Source organism: Diabrotica virgifera, chromosome 6 (genome assembly GCF_917563875.1).
Source record: "Diabrotica virgifera virgifera chromosome 6, PGI_DIABVI_V3a".
NCBI classification, from domain to species: Eukaryota; Metazoa; Arthropoda; class Insecta; order Coleoptera; family Chrysomelidae; genus Diabrotica; species Diabrotica virgifera.
The window spans coordinates 58,870,115-58,890,993 of NC_065448.1; positions in this window are offsets into that span (position 1 = coordinate 58,870,115).

Genomic DNA, 20,879 nt, shown 5'->3' on the forward strand with positions numbered 1-20,879 from the left:
TATGAAATTATATATGTATACATATACTTGTATATGTATACATAACATTTTGTATTGTTAGGTGGGTATATGTGTACATAACATACTCTACAAAACTACAGGTACCTATATATAAATTAAAAAAATAATGATCAAAGTCCATCAACAAACTCCGGAGATATTAAGCGCAACATATCTTTGAAAAGTTAATTTCATTTTTTGAGTGCACGGATTTTAATAATTCCGCTCCACAGACCACGAGTCGATTTCGTTAGGACGTCATTTTTAAAGGTATATTAACAACTCTGTTCAAGTTACTCAAACTTTTACACATAAACTATATACATACCTTGAACTTTAAAATAGCGCTAGTTAGGTTTCTTAATTGTTATAAAGAAACTAGCTGTGAATTAAATAAAAAAAAGTGCCAACTTTGACCGTAATTAATCAAGGTAAAAGTTTTTTTTAACATTTATGTAAAAGTACACATCGAAAACAATGTGATAACTACAGGGGTTATTTGTGTTACTAAAAGATAAATTTTTCATATCTACAGTATTTTTTGATAAAATGCATATTTTTCGAGGTATTCTCAAAAAACCCTCTAAAAAAGTCGATTTTTTCGTCGAAAAACTGTTACTTTCAAGCGCGAATAACTCGAAAAATATTAGTTTTACGAAGAAAATGTAAAAAACATTTCTTTCTTAGAATTACTTTTTACATCGATTTACATGGTTAAAATGCAATAAAAATTTCCCGTCCCCGAGATGCTTTTAGCATACAGCGGCATGATATAGAAAATGATCCTTGGCCTATTCCCTACGCCCTACCTTCTGTGAAAATTTCAAGTAAATCCATGCTGGACGAAAAAATTGCGAGTCAAAATGCTTCATTTCCTCGACTATAGAAGGAGGAGAAACAATCAGTAAATGTAACGAATATAAATACCTGGGTATGAATATGAAAATCACGAATGATGGAACACTAGACGGAGCCGTTAAAGAACGAAACACTCAGGGCAGGAAAGCAATTAGGCTCCTAAACTCAGTACTCTGGGACAAGCAGGTAAACAACCAAAACAAGAAAAAGATCTATAACGCCGTAGTGAAAAGCATTATAACATACAGCTGCGAAGTATGGCATATGAAGGACAAATCAAAACGAATGTTAGTGGTCACCGAAATGGATTTCTGGAGAAGGGCTGCAGGAAGATCAAGAAGAGAACATGTCACCAATGAACGGATACGAGAAATAATGAAGGTCACACATACAATAAATGACGAAACCAACGAAATACAACTACGATGGTTTGGTCACGTATAAAGAATGCATGAAGACAGAATCCCAAAACAAGGGCAAAAATGGAAACTGCAAGATAGAAGAAGATGAGGTAGACCGAGGAAAAGTTGGCAGGCAGGAATAAACAAAGCCATGGATGAAAGAGGTCTGCAAGTAGATCAATGTACGGACAGAGAGGAATGGCGAACGGGTATCGGAAGACGAAGAACGTTATAAACCGATAATATAATAATAATATAAAAGTACCAGCTTTTTAAATCCTAAAGTCTAGGGATGGCGCTTGTTGAACAAAAAACCGGTTTTTGGTTATACCGGTTTTTTTAACTTACGGTTTAACCTGGCGGTTATAACCGGTCAAAAAATCGGTTGTTCCAAAAACAGGTTTTCGGTTTTTTTTAATCAAAAGCAAATACTCAATAAGTTATAATGTTACATTTATATTGCACTTTAGTTTGCTCAATTTTCCTCCCGAAAAATTCCCCAACCAATTCAACCTATAAAAATTTTCCCAGGCGCTTTCAAGTTACCCTAAAAAGGGGCCAGAGTACCCCAATCTCTGATTCGTCGCTCGTTGTAGACGGCGTCGGCGTATATTGCGTTGTCAATAATTGGGATATTCCCAAAAGTGATGATCCTATCGATCTATCAAAATGTCCCTTGGATCTATCAAGTTTTAAAAAATGTCCAAATGACTTATAGGTATTTTACAAAATAAATTCGATAAACCAATTCAGTATTTACTTCTCTATTGCCATCAAAAAATTTCATTAGGTAATATTTTTTAATACGTTTGTATAATACCTACCATTTATTTCGTAAGAATTATTTATTGTTTAAAAATTACATAATGGAGATTCCTAATCGTATTTCGGTATTCACATTATACAAGAGTCTCAAGTCTCAAGTACTCAAGTATAAACAATTTTTTAGCTGATGATGGTTGGAATATCGATTTCAAGCAGATCACATACTTTTATGTAAATATTATCATCACATGCACCATTTCACCAGTCTTTGAAATATTTATTAATCTAAATAACTATTCTCAAAATTTTTTCATAAAAGCTGATGTGACACTTTCGTCCAGTTCTCTATTAGTAAATAAAAGTTGAATTATGGTTGTTTGGGTTAATTACTTCGCATTTATTATTTATAATATTATATGATTAAGATCGAAAATATATAGAAATTTCTTCATTTTTCTCTAAATTAATTTTTTTCCACAGGCAACTTATTCGGTTTTTCAATGGTTATTACTTTAAAAAGAAAAAAACCGGTTATAACCGGGACAAAAAAACAACCGGTAAAACCGGTTGTTTCGAATTAAAAAAACTGGGTTTAAGTTATAAACGGTAGGTTTTTTCCATCCCTTAGTCGATTAATTTAGTTTGCAGTCAATACTAACAAAGTTATTCAAATTGTTTATAAGCCAAAAATGACTCTACTTTACTAAAATATTTTCGGAATGATAAAAATAAGTTTTTATTATTTTTTTAAAAACTTTGAAAACATAAGTATTCTTCTTTCATGTAGTTTCCACAAAATTGCTGTATCATTATTATTTTATGAAGAAAAGCATGCTTTATCATTGCAAAGAAAAGGATTTTTTGTTTAACAAATTGAATAAAATGTAAACTAATTGACGAATCACCTTGAAATTTTTTGTTATATCTGGACTGAACATGGACTGTTTGACCCAATTTTTCATGTAATATCAGTCTTAAGTTTATTTTTGCAAAAGTTTATTTTTGCAACTTCCGAAGCAACAAATAATCGTACCAAAATTCAAAAACTGCCATTTTAAACCTTTGTTCATCTACTAAAAATGAATACTCTATCTGATATAAGATATTTAATTACTTATTTTTACCTGTAGCGACTTAAACGAAAAGACTGTAATTTTCAGGGCCGTGCCGTTCTATGATGCGGTGAGGCAGCCGCATCAGGCGGCATCACAAGGGGGCGGCATAATCAGTAAAATCTAATATCTTCTTCTTCTTCAAGTGCCGTCTCCTAATCGGAGGTTGGATATCATCATCACTATCTTTAATCTATCCACCTCTGCTCTAAAGAGTTCTATAGAACTGCATCTAAACCAGTCCCTTAAATTCTTTAACCGTGACATTCTCCTTCTTCCAATGGACACGCGCCAACTCGTAACTCTTAATGACAAACTTTTTCAAATCAAAATGTACACCGGCCAATTCGTAACTTTTTTACTACCTGACCCTCCCAACTTGCAACTTATACAGGTGAATTCGAAACCATTGTTTAATTCTAATTCTATTTACACATAAACATTACATCTACTGGTAATGCAGCAGAGTTATGCTCCACGTAACGTAGAGCCACACCCAGAGCTTTAGTGGCATCTGCGTGTGACACTCAATATGACAGGGAAACTTCTTCCTCGCTTTCTTCATCTTCATTAGTCATTAGGGTTGCCTTGAGGTTGAACCAAGTCTACAATGTATTCATCCGTAAATTCTTCGCTCCCTTTGTCGTCAGCTTCAATCCATTCTGTAATTACACTTTCTTCTTAGTTTTCTGATCCATCTTGTATAGGGAAACGGGGAAAAATGGGGAAAAATGGAGCTTATTCAAATTAGAAATCAAGCCATGGAGTTAACGACTAAGCACAAATGATGACACTGGCTCTGCATCAGTGACATCAATCTGAGATGGGTGGAAGAGGGAGAGAGACAGGCACAGCGACTCAAAATCAACGACAAAGTAAACTTTCAATTATTAGTTAGGCTAACTTTCGGATAATCCGACCTTTTCGGAATCCGAACAGGCTGTCCCCCCAATTAGTTAGGATTTGCGGGGTTTTACTGTATATAGGTACCTACTATAATATCTGCGTTCCAATCGGCTGGTAGTCTGTTTTGTTCATATTTTTTGTTGTATTAGCTGGTTTATTTCCTTATGTAATTCTCTTCCTCTGTATTTTTTTCCACTGTTATTTCATTTTCTTCTGCTGCTTTTCCGTTTTCTATGTTTTTAATATTTGTTTTTGTACTTTTTCTTCTGTGAAAATTTCTACTTCGTTGTTATCTTGTTCTTCTTCATCTGTTTCCTTCATACCGAATAGCATTTTTTCGTAATATTCTTCTCATATTCTGCTGATCTGTTTGTCTTCAAACAGGGTTTCTCTTTTTTTTTGTTTTTTAGTACTCTTGTTTTAATGCTGGACGTATTTTTTTATCTGACTTTTTTGTAAAATTGTTATATTTGATGGTTTTCTGTCTTTTTTAATGTCCTCCAGCGAAACCCGTCATTTTTCTTCTTTTTATTTGTTGAGTTTGCTGTGTTTCTCGCTATTTTTTATTCTTCCCTGTTTTGTTTTGACGGATTGGTTGTTTATCCACGTCATTCTAGCGTAGTTTTTTAGTTTTCTGCGTTTCGCAGTCTTGATCGTACGTAAATTGCACATTTAAAATTGAAAAGGATTTATAGGTTCCAAATTAGCTAAAAGACGGTGTTTCAATCCCTGTTTGTGTATTATCGCTCCAAACCCTTCTTGGCAGTAGCGCACCCAGGGGGGGTTTGGGAGTTAAACCCCCTTTCTCCCAGGGCATATGAAAAATATATAAATAATAACAGGAAAATGTAACTTGTCTTTCACAAAATATAGAAAAAAATTTCGACGCCCAAGCCAACCCCCTTCCCCCCAGAGAAAAATTATAGGTGCGCTACTGCTGCTTGGATGTGTCCCGTTTTTTTCAAATTTATGATATGGTCACCCTACAGTAGAAACGCTTCTTTATTCACGAGAGTATTCTACACACTTGTTCTTAATCCAGGATACAGTTTTTTGTGTCAAATTAGAATTTCATAATGGTAGATAAGTTTATTTTAATTTTCTAATCTATTTCAACAGTAGGGCCCCCGCATACTGCAGACTTTTTACCTGCAGATAGTTTAGTCGGGTTGGGCAAAATTAAAGATTTTTCTTTTTAAAATATGTAAGAATGTAGTTCGTTTGGTATGGCATGAGTGCTTTAATTTTTTTTAAGTATGTATTCTATTTGTTTTTAATTTTGTAGACTAGCAGACTTAACTACTTTATGTAATGTGAAATTTAAGACTTACTACTATATTTTAAATATTTTTCAAAATATTATTTTCTATATCCTTACATAAAAAAATACATTGAGTGTATGAAATAAGTAAGCAATGTTTTAAACATTTTTATTATTTTCCAGACACCTTTGCACCTATTAGTTGAACAAATTATATTATTAAAAATTTTGTACTTACTTTACTTAAGCCGTCCTCTTGTACCCTACGCTGTCGAGGTAAAAGTTTTGTAATAAAAAATTAAGAATTCAATTTTAACACTTCTATAATATGTTACAATTGAGCAATTAGACCAGCAGATTCGGCAACTGGTTATGATAAATTCATCAATTTTAATGAACATACTTTTAAATTTTTTATTTTTGCAGTGAAAAAAATACATTGTTAATTATACAAAAAAATATCATTAATATATCACAACAATATTTTTTTCAACATACTACAATAATCAATTATAAAAATATCGGAAGTCTAAATTCCAACATTTGAGGTGACAACAGCGCAGTGGAAGCCATGAGGACATAAACTCAAATATACGGAGACCACTACAACCGCAAACTGAATAAATATATATTTGGATGCCATCAAAACCGTTAAAGTGATTTTAGATATACAGCAAGCGAACATGGCGCGCCTGACGGCAATTGCTCCAAGTAATGTGTATATTATTATACAGATAACGTGACTGAGGACGTCCGGCCAATATTTTGTGTAAGCATTGTAGGAAGTGGTACCTTTCATTTGCGATACATTTTAGGGAAAGTCCTTGTGGCAACCGTATATCGGAGTTCACGAAGACCTGGAAGCCACGAGAGACTACGGTTTAACATGGGGGGACGTCATAAGATGCTAAAAATAAATATATATATATATATATATATATATATATATATATATATATATATATATACAGATATATTCTGTCAATCTGGCACCATTTTTAAGCAAAACATGTCAATGTCGCACCCAATTTGACGATTTGGCACCCGATTTTGGGTGCCAGTACGACAGCGTGTATATTTTCGTCCTAGGAGAGTACAAGTGTTCCTAATGCAGAATATGTAAAAAACGTAATGGTGCCAGATTGAGGCTTTTTCTAAACGGACATATTGATTTGTTCAGGCATTTTTCGATAGAGGGCGCTCTACTATATACAACTGTATGTAACTATATAATTTTAGTCAATTTGGCACCAATAAAAAAAGTGGCATAGTGGCACCATAAATCTGACAACCCCGCCTTTCCCTAATATAACCTAACTCATGTTGCTTGGCGCCGATTTGTTATACCGCTTAAATCGCTGCGATCAATGGAGATATATATCCGATTCTATGTAATAAAGTATTTTCAAAGGTGCTCTTTGTGTGCAGTAAATCAAAGTGAGTGCAATAAACAATAAATTGGATGTTAACATGAAAGACAGAACGAAAAGAATACTCAAATTATTAGACGACAAAATACAAGATAACTAACCTAACCTAATTATATTAATAGTAATAAAGTATTAACTTTATTTACTATACACTAATGGTAGGCGAGCCCAAGCGGAGATTTTTGCAGTTACTCGAGCGCGTCAGATTATCATATGGGGAGAAACCTGGTACCCTGCAGATGTACGTCTACCATATATTGGCTCTTACAGGGGAGTTCGTTAAGGGGGGCCCGAAAAAAAATCTATCCTTAAAAAAACTCCAAATTGTCAGATTAAGATTGGGTAAGTTAAATAAATGAAAAATAGTGTATACATATCTCAAAAATCTGACGATTTGAGCCGGGTGTAAGGAAATGGGCGAGTCCCAAAGTTTCACAAGAAAAAAGCGAATATTTCGCGAAATAAATGACAGATAGAAAAAATAAAAAATTTGTGCTCAATATTATAGTTTTTGTTATTGTGCTTGTTATCAAATTAACTTAGGAAATCTAAAATTCTGATTGTTAATAAATAAATATAACAAAAAAAAACTATTTTTTTAAAATCTATCGAATGATACTATACACGATTTCCCACGGAGAGGGGTGGGGGCAAATTTAATATTTTAAATACGAATCCCGCGATATTTCGCGAAATGAACAGTAAATCGAAAAACTGTAAAATACACTTATTCAACATTTTTGAAAAATATATAGAATGGCACCACGCATGACCTCCCACGGAGGTGGGGTGGGGGGTTACTTTAAAATCCTAAGTAGGAGCCCCCATTTTTTGTTGCAGATTTGCGTTCCATACGTAGAAATAAGTAACTTTTATGCGAAACATTTTTTCGAATTATGGATAGATGGCGTAATAACCGGAAAAAACGATTGTTGGAAATGGAAAATTAAATTAAAAAATGGCAAGCGCCTACTAAAATTGAAAACTTTACTTAACTTTTTTTGGTTTTGGGACCTACTCTTCACAACCCAATAGGTCCCCAAAGCGTTCGAGTGACTGCAAATTTAGCATACTTTGCTCCCCTACCACAAATAGAATCGCCAACATAAATGTATAGATTTAAAATCCATATACAGAGAGATTCTAAATTATGGAATAAATTCATTTTATGGCCACTTTGGAGAAAAATCCCGAGACAGGTCGATTTTTAATTTTAAAGCATGATTTTTTGACATATATGCCATAATAGTAACGTCATTCATTAGGGCGTGGTGACGTAATCGATGATTTTTTTAAATGGGAATAGGGGCCGTGTAGTAGCTCATTTAAAAGGTTATTTAATTCTCTATTCGGTAATATAAACATAATCCTTATTTATAAAGGGTGGCCAAAAAATTATTTTGCATTAAAGAAGAATGTGTGTTTTTTATTTAACTCAAAATACATTCTACTACTGTGAGAAAAGAGAAAAATATGTTTATTTGATAAATAAACATTGCTTTTCGCTTAAATTAAATCTTCAAACTGCCAACAAGTAGGTGAGTGGCTGTTTGGCATTTAATTTATGCAAAAAGTAATGTTTATGTATGAAATAAATATTTTTTTTATAAAAATAAAAATGTATAAGTACCATTTTTATTAGGTCGAAAAACTTAGTCTTTTATTTTTTTATATTTTCTTACATTAGTAAAATGTATTTTGAGTTAAAGAAATGGCATATCTAATTATATTCTTCTTTTTGCGCCAATTAGTTTATTTCAAAAAATATATTTTGGCCACCCTGTATCAATAGTAATGTTATTGTTTATATTACTGATTAGATAGTTGCCTAACCTTTCAAATGAGCTACCACACGACCCCTGTTTCCATTTTAAAAAAATCATCGATTACATCAAACGCCCAAATGAATGAAGTCATTATTAAAGTATGTAATATGTCAAGAAACCATAATTTAGAAATAAAAATCGACCTGTCTCGGGATTTTTCTCCAAAGTAGACTATTTTCGATAAATTGAATTTATACCATTATTTTAAACATCTCTATACAGGTGAGTCTTTACCCGTGCTTCATCTTTTCAAGTTAAAGCATACGAAATAAGTCGGAAATTTACTAAAGGCAACAGCAAGTGACAGTAGGTAGCTATTGTTCCAATCACGGGTTATAATTTGATGTTATCAAATAAATAAAATGTCAAATGTACCTAAGTTTTGCTTTAAAATTTTGGTGCAGAATTACAGCTACATTTGAAGTAGCTTTTAAATATGTGAAAACATCCCCAATCACCTATTTTGTACCTGAGTATCTCTTTTCATTGTACTCAGCGTAGATCGTTCATAAAAATAACATGTGTTTTTACTTAATAAGAGGCGGTAACTGGTTTGTCATTAGTTTCATGCGTGAACAGAATGATGCTAGATAAAAAGTATGTGTTTTATCTCGCCAGGTATTAATAAGGTACGGGTAAAGACTCGTGGACTCAAGTGTATATACAGTGATGAGCTCGCTAATAACCGGCAAAATCACGTAAAAGATGGAAAACATATTAAGTTATTAAATAAAAAAAATGAAACTAGTAGATGTGGGAAGTTTAGCGACAAAAACCTATAAATTTACATTATATTTACTGTTTCCCACCTTTAGACTATCGCACTAGTTTAGCAACTGGCACTGTGAGAGTGACTGTTTTAGTTGACATTCTCCTTTGATTCGTCTAAAGGTGGGAAACAATAAATAGAATTTAGATTTATACGTTTTTATCGCTAAATTTCCCAACTCTACTAGTTTCATTTCATTCAAGAAACAACAAACCAGGGTTTTGTCAAGAAGTCAAAGAACTCGCAGAACAAAAGAGAACATGTGTTACAAAAGCACCGGAACGCAGGAACAACGCGCCATCTATATAGAAAAAACAAACAGAATAAATTCGCTAATAAGAACAATAAAAAGAGAGCATTGAATCAAGTTCACAAGTGACATGGATCACTACATCTACGGCGCACAGAGGAAAGTTTGGAAAATGCTAAAAAACAGAAAAAAACAATAAATTAATTTGTACAGACAATAGAAATACCAACTGACCCATGGGATAATATGTCAAAGAACCCTACGAAGGTGAAGAAGCCAATGACGAACACGATTACAAAACAGAAGACAAATATATAACTAAAGAAACTGAAGGAGAAGCGAGAATGAAGATGTTAAAGAATAGATGATCGCCAGGTACTGATGGAATACCGAACGAACTGCTGAAATACAGCGGTCAGAAAGTCACTAATTATTGTCTCACAACATTGTTTAACAAAATTTTAGACAGAGCAGAGATACCACAAGATTGGCACACCAGTATCACAATACCCATTTTTAAGAAAGGACAAAGATCATATCCGGACAACTACAGAGGAATAACTCTCTTAAATACGACAATAAAGTTATTCACAGTCATATTTAAGGATACATTGGATTTACAGACAAAGAGCAGAGAAGTCATAAAACAAATGAACAATAACAGCACGACAAAAATTAAAACAGACGACACCACTACGACCAACATACCAACACCAGGAGGAATCAGACAGGGAGACAGCCTCAGTCCATTTCTATTCAATACACTAATGGATGAAATAATAGAAGATGTGGAATTGCTACAACTAGGATACAGACTTGGTCACAGTAGAATCAGTGTAGTGTGCTATGCGGATGATGCAGCCCTGATTTCAGAGGATGAGGATGACCTACAGAGACAACTTAATCGATTCTACCAAGCATGTCGACGACTCACATGAACATATCCACGCAGAAAACAAAATGCATTACCTTCGCGAAACGTTAAATTAGGTGCAAGCTCGTGGTAAAGAGGAAACCCATAGAACAGCTAAACCAGTTTAAATATCTAGGTGTAGACTTATTAAGTTATGCCCCAACCAGAGACCTAAGAGGACAAATTAACAAGGCCGCCGTCTTGTCCGGATGTTTGAGAGATGTGGTCTGGAATAACCCATACATGACAATGGACAGCAAAGTTAGAATTTATAAAACTTGCATCAGACCTGTTATGAGCTATGACATTGAATCAAGAGAAGACATCAATAAAACCAAAAGTATGCTACGGACAGCCGAAATGAATACACTAAGAGCAATAGCAGGGAAGACAAGAAGAGATATAATACGAAACAACTTCATCAGGGAACAATGTGGTGTGCAAGATGTAGTCAGATGGGTAGGCAAAAAATGAAGAGAATGGTTCAGTCATGTATAAAGAATGGAGGAGCACAGACTACAAGGAATTGCACTAGAAGAAAAGCCAGCAGGCAAGCGTCCACCGGGGAGAGCACCAAAAAGATGGAGTGATAGCTGGTAGTCTACCTCTCAAGAAATACTTCAACGTCGGAATTAAGAAATCGACAGATCTACAACAAGTATAAGAAGAAGATATTCCGTAGTTTATTATTATTTATTTTGTTTTTAGTGTATATTTTGTTTGTTGAGCAAGTATGTCTTTCTGTTATGCAGTTTTGATAGTTTATTTTTGATGAACATATTATACAGTGTGTCCACGGTTGGGGTGCCCAAGAGGAAAAACTTTTTTATTTTCAATTTTAGAGAAAAATGTCATTCTTGATAAAAAGTTTTGCTTGTTCTAAAACCCGATAAAATGAAATAAAATTTAAGTTTTTCAAAATCTGCTTAATTTTGTAGTCAATTTGATGTAAATACCTACCTATAAATTTTTGCACTAAGTTCGAAATCGTAACAATACCTAATCTAATAGTGTTGCTAAGCTACAATGTAACTTAGTAGCTGTCAACAATAAATAATAATTTGTGAATTGTCATTTTTTTTAGAATGTTAAGCGTTCATTAAATAATAATTTGAGTTTGTCTGGTGAACTGTCATTCTTGATAAATATTTTTTTGTTATTCTAAAACCCTATAAAAAGAAAACAGTAAATTTTAATATCAATATCAAAACAATAATAAAGGAAAATAGGAAAACTAACAGTAAATAAAACAACAACTATTCGACGTAGCCTACACCAACTTGAAAACATCTCTCCACCCTATTTTTAAATTTTTTATAATCGTTTAAGTATTAGCATGTCTGGGGTGATTCCTCTGACGGCATTAATGATTGCTTGTTTCAAATCTTCAATATTTACAAGATAAATTCTTTGTTGGATGCTTAACATTGTCTTATCGAAAAAGAATGGCAATTTGCAAATTATTTATCGGAGTTGACAGCTACTAAGCTACAATGTAGCTTAGCAACCCTAGATTATTGTTACGATTTCAAACTTAGTGCAAAAATGTATAGGATTTACATAAAATTGGCTACAAAATTAAGCAGGTTTTGAAAAACTTGAATTTTACTTCGTTTTATGGGGTTTTAGAACAAGCAAAACTTTTTATCAACAATGATATTTTTCGCTAAAATTGAAAATAAAAAAGTTTTTCCTCTTGGGCACCCCATCCGTGGACATATTGTATACGCACAAATTTAAAATAAAATAAAGTTTAATGCGTTTGAGGTCTTTCTTCATTCGAATAAAATTGCATATTTTTTTATTACGATAATTAGTGGCACCCACTTTTACATGCATATTTTATGAACATATAAAATCAGTGTTGAGTTTAAATAACTAATATACATTTTAATCAGAAAAACAGTCAATGTGACCCCCATAAATGTGGCAATGCTGCGTGGTGCTTGTTTGTAATATATTATCAAAATTTTATACAGCTCGGGTGCCTATTTATCAAATAGTTTCTGGGTGCCTAAATATCAATATTTACTATATACAATATACACCGGGAGCTACATTGACGTCGGTTTACTGGGTGCCTGTAGCTACAGTTAATATCTATATATATATATATATATATATATATATATATATATATATATATATATATATATTTATTTATTTTTAGCATCTTATGACGTCCCCCCATGTTAAACCGTAGTCTCTCGTGGCTTCCAGGTCTTCGTGAACTCCGATATACGGTTGCCACGAGGACTTTCCCTAAAATGTGTCGCAAATGAAAGGTACCACTTCCTACAATGCTTACACAAAATATTGGCCGGACGTCCTCAGTCACGTTATCTGTATAATAATATACACATTACTTGGAGCAATTGCCGTCAGGCGCGCCATGTTCGCTTGCTGTATATCTAAAATCACTTTAACGGTTTTGATGGCATCCAAATATATATTTATTCAGTTTGCGGCTGTAGTGGTCTCCGTATATTTGAGTTTATGTCCTCATGGCTTCCACTGCGCTGTTGTCACCTCAAATGTTGGAATTTAGACTTCGGATATTTTTATAATTGATTATTGTAGTATGTTGAAAAAAATATTGTTGTGATATATTAATGATATTTTTTTGTATAATTAACAATGTATTTTTTTTCACTGCAAAAATAAAAAATTAAAAAGTATGTTCATTAAAATTGATGAATTTATCATAACCAGTTGCCGAATCTGCTGGTCTAATTGCTCAATTGTAACATATTATAGAAGTGTTAAAATTGAATTCTTAATTTTTTATTACAAAACTTTTACCTCGACAGCGTAGGGTACAAGAGGACGGCTTAAGTAAAGTAAGTACAAAATTTTTAATAATATAATTTGTTCAACTAATATGTGCAAAGGTGTCTGGAAAATAATAAAAATGTTTAAAACATTGCTTACTTATTTCATACACTCAATGTATTTTTTTATGTAAGGATATATAAAATAATATTTTGAAAAATATTTAAAATATAGTAGTAAGTCTTAAATTTCACATTACATAAAGTAGTTAAGTCTGCTAGTCTACAAAATTAAAAACAAATAGAATACATACTTAAAAAAAATTAAAGCACTCATGCCATACCAAACGAACTACATTCTTACATATTTTAAAAAGAAAAATCTTTAATTTTGCCCAACCCGACTAAACTATCGGCAGGTAAAAAGTCTGCAGTATGCGGGGGCCCTACTGATGAAATAGATTAGAAAATTAAAATAAACTTATCTACCATTATGAAATTCTAATTTGACACAAAAACTGTATCCTGGATTAAGAACAAGTGTGTAGAATACTCTCGTGAATTAAGAAGCGTTTCTACTGTAGGGTGACCATATCATAAATTTGAAAAAAACGGGACACATCCAAGCAGCAGTAGCGCACCTATAATTTTTCTCTGGGGGGAAGGGGGTGGCTTGGGCGTCGAAATTTTTTTCTATATTTTGTGAAAGACAAGTTACATTTTCCTGCTATTATTTATATATTTTTCATATGCCCTGAGGGAAAGGGGGTTTAACTCCCAAACCCCCCCCTGGGTGCGCTACTGCCAAGAAGGGTTTGGAGCGATAATACACAAACAGGGATTGAAACACCGTCTTTTAGCTAATTTGGAACCTATAAATCCTTTTCAATTTTAAATGTGTAATTTACGTACGATCAAGACTGCGAAACGCAGAAAACTAAAAAACTACGCTAGAATGACGTGGATAAACAACCAATCCGTCAAAACAAAACAGGGAAGAATAAAAAATAGCGAGAAACACAGCAAACTCAACAAATAAAAAGAAGAAAAATGACGGGTTTCGCTGGAGGACATTAAAAAAGACAGAAAACCATCAAATATAACAATTTTACAAAAAAGTCAGATAAAAAAATACGTCCAGCATTAAAACAAGAGTACCTACTAAAAAACAAAAAAAAAAAAGAGAAACCCTGTTTGAAGACAAACAGATCAGCAGAATATGAGAAGAATATTACGAAAAAATGCTATTCGGTATGAAGGAAACAGATGAAGAAGAACAAGATAACAACGAAGTAGAAATTTTCACAAAAGAAAACGTACAAAAACAAATATTAAAAACATAGAAAACGGAAAAGCAGCAGAAGAAAATGAAATAACAGTGGAAAAAAATACAGAGGAAGAGAATTACATAAGGAAATAAACCAGCTAATACAACAAAAAATATGAACAAAACAGACTACCAGCCGATTGGAACGCAGATATTATAGTAGGTACCTATATACAGTAAAACCCCGCAAATCCTAACTAATTGGGGGGACAGCCTGTTCGGATTCCGAAAAGGTCGGATTATCCGAAAGTTAGCCTAACTAATAATTGAAAGTTTACTTTGTCGTTGATTTTGAGTCGCTGTGCCTGTCTCTCTCCCTCTTCCACCCATCTCAGATTGATGTCACTGATGCAGAGCCAGTGTCATCATTTGTGCTTAGTCGTTAACTCCATGGCTTGATTTCTAATTTGAATAAGCTCCATTTTTCCCCGTTCCCCTATACAAGATGGATCAGAAAACTAAGAAGAAAGTGTAATTACAGAATGGATTGAAGCTGACGACAAAGGGAGCGAAGAATTTACGGATGAATATATTGTAGACTTGGTTCAACCTCAAGACAACCCTAATGACTAATGAAGATGAAGAAAGCGAGGAAGAAGTTTCCCTGTCATATTGAGTGTCACACGCAGGTACCACTAAAGCTCTGGGTGTGGCTCTACGTTACGTATGCATTACCAGTAGATGTAATGTTTATGTGTAAATAGAATTAGAATTAAACAATGGTTTCGAATTCACCTGTATAAGTTGCAAGTTGGGAGGGTCAGGTAGTAAAAAAGTTACGAATTGGCCGGTGTACATTTTGATTTGAAAAAGTTTGTCATTAAGAGTTACGAGTTCGCGCGTGTCCATTGGAAGAAGGAGAATGTCACGGTTAAAGAATTTAAGGGACTGGTTTAGATGCAGTTCTATAGAACTCTTTAGAGCAGAGGTGGATAGATTAAAGATAGTGATGATGATGATATCCAACCTCCGATTAGGAGACGGCACTTGAAGAAGAATAAGATATTAGATTTTACTGATTATGCCGCCCCCTTGTGATGCCGCCTGATGCGGCTGCCTCACCGCATCATAGAACGGCACGGCCCTGAAAATTACAGTCTTTTCGTTTAAGTCGCTACAGGTAAAAATAAGTAATTAAATATCTTATATCAGATAGAGTATTCATTTTTAGTAGATGAACAAAGGTTTAAAATGGCAGTTTTTGAATTTTGGTACGATTATTTGTTGCTTCGGAAGTTGCAAAAATAAACTTTTGCAAAAATAAACTTAAGACTGATATTACATGAAAACTTGGGTCAAACAGTCCATGTTCAGTCCAGATATAACAAAAAATTTCAAGGTGATTCGTCAATTAGTTTACATTTTATTCAATTTGTTTAATAAAAAATCCTTTTCTTTGCAATGATAAAGCATGCTTTTCTTCATAAAATAATAATGATACAGCAAATTTTGTGGAAACTACATGAAAGAAGAATACTTATGTTTTCAAAGTTTTTAAAAAAATAATAAAAACTCATTTTTATCATTCCGAAAATATTTTAGTAAAATAGAGTCATTTTTGGCTTATAAACAATTTGAATAACTTTGTTAGTATTGACTGCAAACTAAATTAATCGACTAAGGGATGGAAAAAACCTACCGGTTATAACCTAAACCCAGTTTTTTTAATTCGAAACAACCGGTTTTACCGGTTGTTTTTTTGTACCGGTTATAACCGGTTTTTTTCTTTTTAAAGTAATAACCATTGAAGAACCGAATAAGTTGCCTGTGGAAAAAAATTAATTTAGAGAAAAATGAAGAAATTTCTATATATTTTCGATCTTAATCACATAATATTATAAATAATAAATGCGAAGTAATTAACCCAAACAACCATAATTCAACTTTTATTTACTAATAGAGAACTGGACGAAAGTGTCACATCAGCTTTTATGAAACAATTTTGAGAATAGTTATTTAGATTAATAAATGTTTCAAAGATTGGTGAAATGGTGCATGTGATGATAATACTTACATAAAAGTATGTGATCTGCTTGAAATCGATATTCCAACCATCATCAGCTAAAAAATTGTTTATACTTGAGTACTTGAGACTTGACTCTTGTATAATGTGAATACCGAAATACGATTAGGAATCTCCATTATGTAATTTTTAAACAATAAATAATTCTTACGAAATAAATGGTAGGTATTATACAAACGTATTAAAAAATATTACCTACTGAAATTTTTTGATGGCAATAGAGAAGTAAATACTGAATTGGTTTATCGAATTTATTTTGTAAAATACCTATAAGTCATTTGGACATTTTTTAAAACTTGATAGATCCAAGGGACATTTTGATAGATCGATAGGATCATCACTTTTGGGAATATCCCAATTATTGACAACGCAATATACGCCGACGCCGTCTACAACGAGCGACGAATCAGAGATTGGGGTACTCTGGCCCATTTTTAGGGTAACTTGAAAGCGCCTGGGAAAATTTTTATAGGTTGAATTGGTTGGGGAATTTTTCGGGAGGAAAATTGAGCAAACTAAAGTGCAATATAAATGTAACATTATAACTTATTGAGTATTTGCTTTTGATTAAAAAAAACCGAAAACCTGTTTTTGGAACAACCGATTTTTTGACCGGTTATAACCGCCAGGTTAAACCGTAAGTTAAAAAAACCGGTATAACCAAAAACCGGTTTTTTGTTCAACAAGCGCCATCCCTAGACTTTAGGATTTAAAAGCTGGTACTTTTACATTATTACTATATTATCGGTTTATAACGTTCTTCGTCTTCCGATACCCGTTCGCCATTCCTCTCTGTCCGTACATTGATCTACTTGCAGACCTCTTTCATCCATGGCTTTGTTTATTCCTGCCTGCCAACTTTTCCTCGGTCTACCTCATCTTCTTCTATCTTGCAGTTTCCATTTTTGCCCTTGTTTTGGGATTCTGTCTTCATGCATTCTTTATACGTGACCAAACCATCGTAGTTGTATGTATTTCGTTGGTTTCGTCATTTATTGTATGTGTGACCTTCATTATTTCTCGTATCCGTTCATTGGTGACATGTTCTCTTCTTGATCTTCCTGCAGCCCTTCTCCAGAAATCCATTTCGATGACCTCTAACATTCGTTTTGATTTTTCCTTCATATGCCATACTTCGCAGCTGTATGTTATAATGCTTTTCACTACGGCGTTATAGATCTTTTTCTTGTTTTGGTTGTTTACCTGCTTGTCCCAGAGTACTGAGTTTAGGAGCCTAATTGCTTTCCTGCCCTGAGTGTTTCGTTCTTTAACGGCTCCGTCTAGTGTTCCATCATTTGTGATTTTCATATTCATACCCAGGTATTTATATTCTCCTCCTTCTATAGTCGAGGAAATGAAGCATTTTGACTCGCAATTTTTTCGTCCAGCATGGATTTACTTGAAATTTTCACAGAAGGTAGGGCGTAGGGAATAGGCCAAGGATCATTTTCTATATCATGCCGCTGTACGCTAAAAGCTTGGGGTGGTTGCCACCCCATCTCGGGGACGGGAAATTTTTATTGCATTTTAACCACGTAAATCGATGTAAAACGTAATTCTAAGAAAGAAATGTTTTTTACATTTTCTTCGTAAAACTAATATTTCTCGAGTTATTCGCGCTTGAAAGTAACAGTTTTTCGACGAAAAAATCGACTTTTTTAGAGGGTTTTTTGAGAATACCTCGAAAAATATGCATTTTATCAAAAAATACTGTAAATATGAAAAATTTATCTTTTAGTAACACAAATTACCCCTGTAGTTATCACATTGTTTTCGATGTGTACTTTTACATAAATGTTAAAAAAAACTTTTACCTTGATTAATTACGGTCAAAGTTAGGCACTTTTTTTATTTAATTCACAGCTAGTTTCTTTATAACAATTAAGAAACCTAACTAGCGCTATTTTAAAGTTCAAGGTATGTATATAGTTTATGTGTAAAAGTTTGAGTAAACTTGAACAGAGTTGTTAATATATCTTTAAAAATGACGTCCTAACGAAATCGACTCGTGGTCTGTGGAGCGGAATTATTAAAATCCGTGCACTCAAAAAATGAAATTAACTTTTCAAAGATATGTTGCGCTTAATATCTCCGGAGTTTGTTGATGGACTTTTATCATTATTTTTTAAATTTATATATACCTGTAGTTTTGTAGAGTATGTTATGTATACATATACAAGTATATTTATACATATATAATTTCATAAAAATCGTTCAAGCGGTATCGGAGGATTATGGCAACTAACATTACGACAGGAGAATTTTATAGATTTAAGAATAGAATTAAAAAATAGGGGTTGGTGGTAGAAAGGTGAAAATTAAGGGTTGTATATATTTTTAATGGTACATAATATAAAATGAAGGTAGACAATTTTCTCCAAAACAATAAAAAAGTGGCAGGGGGCAACCCCCCTTATAACGTATGGGTGTAAATAATAGATTACCACCTATTTTCAGTCCTACAGAATATACGTGTAAAATTTCATAAAAATCGGTCAAGCCGTTTCGGAGGAATATGATAACTAACACTGTTACAGGAGAATTTTATGTACATAGAAGTAACTGTGAATTAAATAAGTAATAAAAGTGGCTAACTTTGCTCGTAATTAACCTAGGCGAAAATTTTTTTTTTGAAAATTCGTGTAAAAATATCAGCTTTTCAAATCCCAACGCAGATTTAGTCAATATGTTAATATGGTTATTAAAATTGTTTAGAAGCCAAAAATGGATAGCGCTTATCAAAAAGGTACCAACAGCCATTTTGCAGTTTTGAGTAAATTAAGATTAAAGACTTAACAGTTTTAAAAATCGGCATTTTATCATTTTTTGAGTTTCTCAAATTTTTTAGGGGAAAGATTGAGTTTAGATATTTGTCTTATATAAAAATATATAATAAATTAGTTTTTCTCTTTTTTGTAGTATGAAATGGCGCTTGGTTCTTTTTTGATAAAATCTAAATAATGTATGTGAATCTGTTTAAATGCTACTTTTAGGATTTGGATCTTTTTATATAAAACTACTGTTTACTTGGATCGTTTTATTAAATAACAGAACATTAATAAGTTGTTCGTACCATTCAATTATAACCTTTTTTTAATAACATGTCAACATTCATTAAACGTTCATCACATTTTAATGTACATTTACACTGAAAGTCGATATATGTTTTTGTTCATTCAATATTCCTTTCAGTGTGTAGTGTTTTTTGTTACCGTCTTTTAATGTTTTTCTGGATTTAAAAGACTGTCCGGGATATTTTGCCACTCTCCCTTTCTTTGGCCGACCTGTTAGACGAGTGTGGTGTTGTGGTTCGTCTTCTTGTTCATCATCTTGTTCTTGGTCTGTAGAGTCAAATAAGACTCATCAGCTTATTTCATCATTTTGTATATTTTAGCACCTCTTAAAGAGGATTATCAAAAGGAGTTTACGAAAACACGTTAATCAAAAGAAAACCAAATGATTGCGAAATGAAGAATGTCAAAAGGAATCCAAGCGACATGCGACATGATAAAACTTTCGTCGCTTGGATCCGTTTAGAGATAAACAGAGTCCTATAATTCATAACACGCAACTTGGTAACCTTTGCCAAAAGAGGTCTCTGACGTTTAGTTGGTGCTTGGGACTTTTTAGATAAACAAAGTTTAATATTATCAGCCAGTTAATGTAATTAAGTCAGAAATGGCAATTTGGCGCTTGGTACCTTTTAGATAAGCGCTATCCAAATGATTCTACTTTCGTAAAATGTTTTCAGAATGCTAAAAATGACTTCTTATTGATTTTTTAAATAAGTTAAAAATATAAGTATTCTTCTTTCCTGTGGTTTCCACAGAATTGCTGTATTATTATAATTTTCTGAACAATAACATTGCAAAAAAAGCTCTTTGTGATAAACAAATCGAATAAAATTTAAACTAATTGACAAATCGTCTTGAAATTTATTGTGCATTATGGACTGTTTGACTCAACATTTCATGCAATATCAAAGTCTTAATTTCATTTTTATAACAATTTTTTTATAAGTTATAACGATTTTTTTATTTTCGAAATTTAGTTTTATTTTGCAATTTCCGAAGTAACAAATAATCGGATCAAAATTTAAAAATTTTTAAACCTTTGCTTATCTACTAAAAGGTGAATAATCTAAATAAGATATTTAATTACCTTATTTTTACCTGTAGCGATTTAAACGAAAAACTGTCATATTTGACCCTTATTTGTTAATTACTAAAATTCTCGTCCGAACTGTGACGGGCATTGTTGTATTTAT